The 6,000-nt window shown below is 37.9% G+C and overlaps 1 protein-coding gene across 1 annotated transcript in view; it reads left to right on the forward strand.

The window, feature by feature from the left end:
• Window positions 1–6,000, forward strand: part of PDE11A (phosphodiesterase 11A) — a 350,510-nt gene that overhangs the window by 51,488 nt on the left and 293,022 nt on the right. The window lies entirely within an intron of this gene.

Here is a 6,000-nt window from a genome sequence, read left to right on the forward strand (position 1 = left end):
TAATTTGCCTGGGATAGACTGAAAATCAAAGGTGGTATATTCATTACTGGACTATTTATGTATCTAACATAATTGTGCATAGGATCATATTGTGTCTCTTGAAAGTTCTATGCCTGTATTTCAATGGCTGTGCTGTGTCATATTCGTGGAAAAGGCGGGGACGGTCATCAAGATCATTTCCCCCTAACCCTGCCCTCTTCTCAGGAATCTTTGCCTGACAGCTGGCCATCCAGACTCTGCTGAAAAACTTCCCTTTCAATTACTTTAAAATCATCATACTCTTTTGAGCGCCTGGGTGGCTCAGTCGGGTAAGCCTCCGACTTCGGCTCAGGTCAGATCTCACATTCGTGGGTTCAAGCCTCACAACAGGTTCTGTGCTGACAGCTAGCTCAGAGCCTGGACCCTGCTTCCAGTTCTGTGTCTCCTTCTTTCTCTGCCTCTCCCCCTCTCATGCTCTGTCTTTCTCTGTATCAAAAGTAAATAAAACATTAAAAAATAATCATCATACTCTTTAAAGTTCTTGCATAATTAGGAATAATTTCATCAGCAGTGGTTGGTTTTGTGTGAAATAATAGTCTACCATAAGCACATATTAATAATTTAAATTATATACTGACAAATTACTAGTTTGGTAATTCACGTTGGGAGTGCACACAAAAGCAGATCAAATAAAAGAGATGATTGGAATTTCTTGGCTCACTTCATGGGTTTCTAGCAAATGTCCCTGTTTTTCAGTGATATGTATAAGCCAGCTGATTTATATGGTAGGACTACACTTCTTGCATCCAATTAATTTATCACTCTATTAATCTTGGGTGAGTAAAGAGAGGCATTATTTTCAGAATGAAATAGAGAGACTTGGATGGGAGCAAGCGTTGGTGATCTCTTAAGATATAGGGACAGGCAAGATGAAATGTGGGATATGAAAATGATCATTGGCTCTTACTGCCCTTCCCAGGTCACCTATACCTGGTCCCCAAAAGAGCCCTTCTTACTGCAATGTTGCACAAAGAATATGTCCATTGGACTTACTTTCCAACAGCTGACATATAAGTAGCTGTGGCTTGAAGTTCTTTGGCTAATCTCTGTAGGGTTTCTTCAGCATACGGTCACCTCTCTCCAGCTCATAATTCAGAGTGTTCAGCCACCCTACTGCTCTGCTTCGTGCCAGCATGTTCAGCCACCCTGCAGAACTGGGATGCAGCCAGCGGAGCTTGGCTGCCGGGACTGGCCACGTTCCAGGAATCCATTATGGGGGATGCTGCCCTGCCAACTGGTGTTGAGGACAGTGCAAGGATGATGCTAATGAGACTTGCAGAAGCTGGAGCTTTGTTATTTGCAACAGGCTTGAGCCTCACAGCCAAATAATGGGAAGGATTTGATAAGCTCTTGGCTTCACATTTTTAAGCTTTCCTTGATTGTGCAAAAGCTAATGCTTAAGATCCTTCTGAGATGTCAAGGGTGTAAAAGGTATTACAGTTCACTTTGGTGAGCAGAAGCATGTTGAATACACTGTGCTGATAGGGGTGACAGACTTGGGGGGGTGGTGTCCCAGAAGAATGAATGCAGCTCACAGAGGTGTGACTTGCATGGAATTTGACTGGCATAGGATTGATTTTTTTTTTTTTTGAAAGTCTGTAGACATGGCTGCAAGCTTTAGTTCTGCCTTAATAGCTAATCCCAAATAACTAATCAGTTTAATAAAATCAACTTAATGGGAACAAGACGGACAAGTTTTTTCTGTCAATTTATAGGTCAGTCTGGAGTTACTCTTTCTTCCTACAATTAGTTTGAAAAATTGGAGTTTGCTATGGTGAAGGTCATGGTTGGTTGATGAGACTGGTGCTCTTTCCCGCCCAAGCTGAAGCCAGACCCTCTGGTGACTGAGTGATGCGGCTCTCCCTGCCCTCGAGATGGAAAACTGCTCACTCACCGGACTCAGGTGGTGACGGCTGTCAGTAGTGTATCACCGCATTTGTTTATTTAATGATCTGAAACTGTAATGTTGCCTTGTATTCCCAATAAAAGGAAATAGAACTAAAGTAAAAAAAAAAAAAACCACTGGCGCCTGCTGATGGGAACAAGATGGACAAGTTTTTTCTGTCGTCTTCTGAAGGGTTAGTTTCTACACAAAGGTACTTTTCAAAAGTACTTTTCAAATAGTTACCATTTAAAAAAACTCGCCTGGCATCCATGGCTGGATGGCGCAGTTCTGCCAGGCAGGTTTGTGTGTTTGCTATTAATGCTCTGTTGTCTTTTGGATACTCAAATGCTAAACAAACTGTGAATTAACTACTTATAAGAAGTGGCCTTTGTGTTCTTACCCAGCTTTTCCCCTTTTCCTACCTATATTCCATTCTAATTAAGTTAGATTTTCAATCCTGTTGCAATAAAATTATAGCTAAAAATCAGTGCCTAGCAAAAGGGTTTTAGAATTCCTGGCATATGGCTCATGATTTCAAGTTCTATTTGATCAATAAGTTTTCAGTCATAGAAAAATTTAGACTAAATCTCATAATTTGTTGATTGCAATACTTTATCTACATTTAAACTGCCTAGTCACTGCACTATTTCCTTTTAACATCTATTACTCGGGTCCCCTATGATCATGGTGAAACTGCACGAGCTTCAGACTCATTTGTTCATGTTCTCTAAGTGTTCCCCGGACCATATCTAACTGAGAGGTTCAGAAACAAGCAAGATCTACCAGAAAACCATTACCAACACAGTCCTTTCAGAACTCAGGTTAAACTGCAGAGAATTTGTTTCTATGGGAGAAACGCTGCTGTGGACTTCTGGCTCTATTCTCTGCCCCCTGCACAGGCAGTCTAACTTTGGGCTAAAAAGGCAGGTCTAACCAGCTTAGGGGTCACAATCAATAGAAAATGGTCACTCCATTCTGGATTTGGCCGTGTGGCTTTACTTATATTCATATCTAATTGCAAAAAGTCTGATCTTCTTAATCCTTTTCTAGGATTTAAGTCCAATTATGACTTCTCAGATCTAAGTAGGTTCTATTCCAAAAGTAATTATCATTTGTCTTTAACAGTAGTTCCTAATATTTTATAGTTTAACATTTTTTCAGATGTCCTCAATGATTGCAGTTGGATTTTGACTAACGGTTAATTTAGAGACTATGTAGTGATCAAATTATCAGGAAGTAAAAACAAATCAGTAATACAAAAATTGACAAAATGAAAGATAGTGCCTACATGGTGCATTTTGTATTTCAGACGCAAATAATGCTTGGCATGCTTGCAAATTTACATACAAGCCCCTTGCAAAAATTCTTTTGTCATCAGATGGCTGATAAACACAGCATTTGTAACGTCTTACTTTCTTAGTTTCTCAGTTTCTGAGAGTTCCCAAGGAAATGATAAGTGCTTGGATGCGGCATCCTTCTATCTCTTTCCATACACTTTGCAAAACCTTGTAAAGTTGTTTGCATTTAGCAGGAACATGAAATAGCAGGGACATGAAATAAATGAACTAAATAACTTACAGGGGTATCGCTGTTCCAGTGCAGAATGGAGAGGATTGTGAGCGATCATTGATCTGAACATTCTTTTTACCAGCTGAATAGTGTTCCACTATGTGGAGGAAACATTCACTCATTTGCTACTTACTGAGTTTCTACTTAGTAGACACTACTATGTTTGAGGCACAGTTCCCAGTATTGGGGTTAAATTGATGAATAAGACAGACAAAAATTCCTTCTCTCTCTGAACTTAATTCTTGTGGTAGAGACAGACAATAATATGTAAGTATATAATGTAGCTTTAAGTAGTGATTAGATGTATAATTATTATGATTTTGATAATTCAGCAATTTATTTTCTGTACCTTTTACTTATATCAGTATACTTTATTAAGTCTAGGTAATATCACAGGGCTCATGATAAAATAGCGGCTTTTATTAGGGAGCAAGATTTAATCCAAAGCTCCTTCTCAAATTACTATGATAAATTGTGATGGACTTTTCAGTTGACTCTCTTTCTTTTTTCCTCTGAACTTCAGGTGTTCATATAAGGTGTGTGTCCCTCTAGGCTGCTAAATTTGAAGTACGAGACACTGTTGTCTTTTTATTGTGCTCAGGTATCTTTGTGCTGCATCTGCTAATGAGTATCAGGCTATAATCTTGTTATCAATCTACCATCACTGAACTGGGGACATTTAAGAGACTTGATGACCTTAAACCTGACTCCGTCAGGCTGGAGATATGTAGAGCTGGACAGGCAAGACTCTGTGGGCATTTGGGAGGGAAAGGCCAGGGGTGAGAGGGGTTCAGTGTATTCTGATTTTTTAGGAAACAATACATCCATGACTTCTACTACCTGACAGGACATGAAATACTCTTATTAGTCAAGCCACTTTATAAAAGTACAAAATGACAGAAAACTGTTTTATAAACTCTATCTCTGATTTATACATGGCTTGGACAGGGGAAGATGATACACAATCACAGAGCAGAAATAAATAAGCACTTGTTGGCAGGAAGGATGATTACTAAAGAACTAGAACAGGGTGTTGTGGATTCTTGTTCAGTGAAGACTTCAAATTAAGACAGATAACTGTCTTCTTTGTATAACTACTCTAGTGTTATTGTGTGAATAAAACAGCAAGGTTTTTTCTTTTTACCTTAGAGGCTGAAATACTTGCATTTGAATTTTGAAAACAAAATCTTTTTTTTTTGAAGATCCTTAGAAATGTTTTATTTTTTCATTGGTTGACAACTGATTGATCATCGGAATGCTGTCACACTGATGCCCTAAAATAAGACAGATAAGCTGCTCGCAGGGAGAAAACAGGCTGTCTGCATCACGTTTCACCTGTTGTGCTCTCTTGCACAAAAGAGCAAACAGGCCAGCTTTAAATCCAAGAAACAGAAACTTTATTGGTGCTTATTAAACCAATGCACTTTTTCATGTTCAGAACTATCCCATGGAGTATATATTAATCTCCTTTTCAAAATAGTGAAACTGAGGCTCTGAGATTATCTGAGAAGAGACACAGCCAGAACTGAAATCCAAATCCTACTTAAAAAGCACATGGCTTAAAATTTTTTTTAAAGTCTTCCATTATAAATGTAGAACTTGCTCATCAGAGATTATTTGGAAGAGTAGTAAGTAGGGGGAAAAAAATGAACTCATGACCCTGACTCTCAGTGGTAGCAACATCAGTATCTTGGTTCTCTCTTTCCAGTCCTGCTGTGTGTATTTTAAAATGTGAGCATGAATTCATGGTCTATCAAAATGGACCTATCAATATTTTAAAAAGCATCTTCTGATTTTAGAAGGAAAATACACACATTATAGAAAACTTGGAAAATACTAAAATCTATAAAGGAAATTAAAGTCAACTAGAATCTCATTAGCCCAAAATGACCATAGTTAATATTTTCATATATTCCCTTAGGTTTTTTCTATCCGTTTTCTTTTTTATATAGTTAAACCCATAACTTACAAGGTTTTTAAGTGCAGTTAACAAAGGTCTAAGTGGATGATGACAAAAAAAACCCTTGGTGACAGATAGTATCTGCCATTCAAATGATTCAATAGGTGTTCAAGAGGCAGAAAATAATCACTCATGTTCCCTGTCCAATTATGTAGCCATCAAAAATGTGTAAGCATTAAAGCCTATGCTAAGTTTCCACTAAGGTGAAGCCCGACATGGGTTACCACAGGTTTTTTTGTTTTTGTTTTTGCATCCAAGAGGGTATAAATCATTTACATGATAAGAATACTCCACACATAAGACCTTCAATACCATGTAAAATCTCCTTTAGGAAAGACAAGAACTGTCGTCTGAATTAAAGATTTTAAAGTATCTTACAATGAAAAATACACAATGTGCCTTAAACATTTTGCATGCTAAAATTTACATAAAAGAGGCTCAGCAAGAAAATAAGGCATCATTGACAATGGCTCAACGAAGTTCTAAATGGTGTAAGAGACCTGATCTTATATTAGTAAAATTCCACAGAATTTATTATCAATACTAA

Source organism: Suricata suricatta, chromosome 3 (genome assembly GCF_006229205.1).
Source record: "Suricata suricatta isolate VVHF042 chromosome 3, meerkat_22Aug2017_6uvM2_HiC, whole genome shotgun sequence".
Lineage (NCBI taxonomy): Eukaryota > Metazoa > Chordata > Mammalia > Carnivora > Herpestidae > Suricata > Suricata suricatta.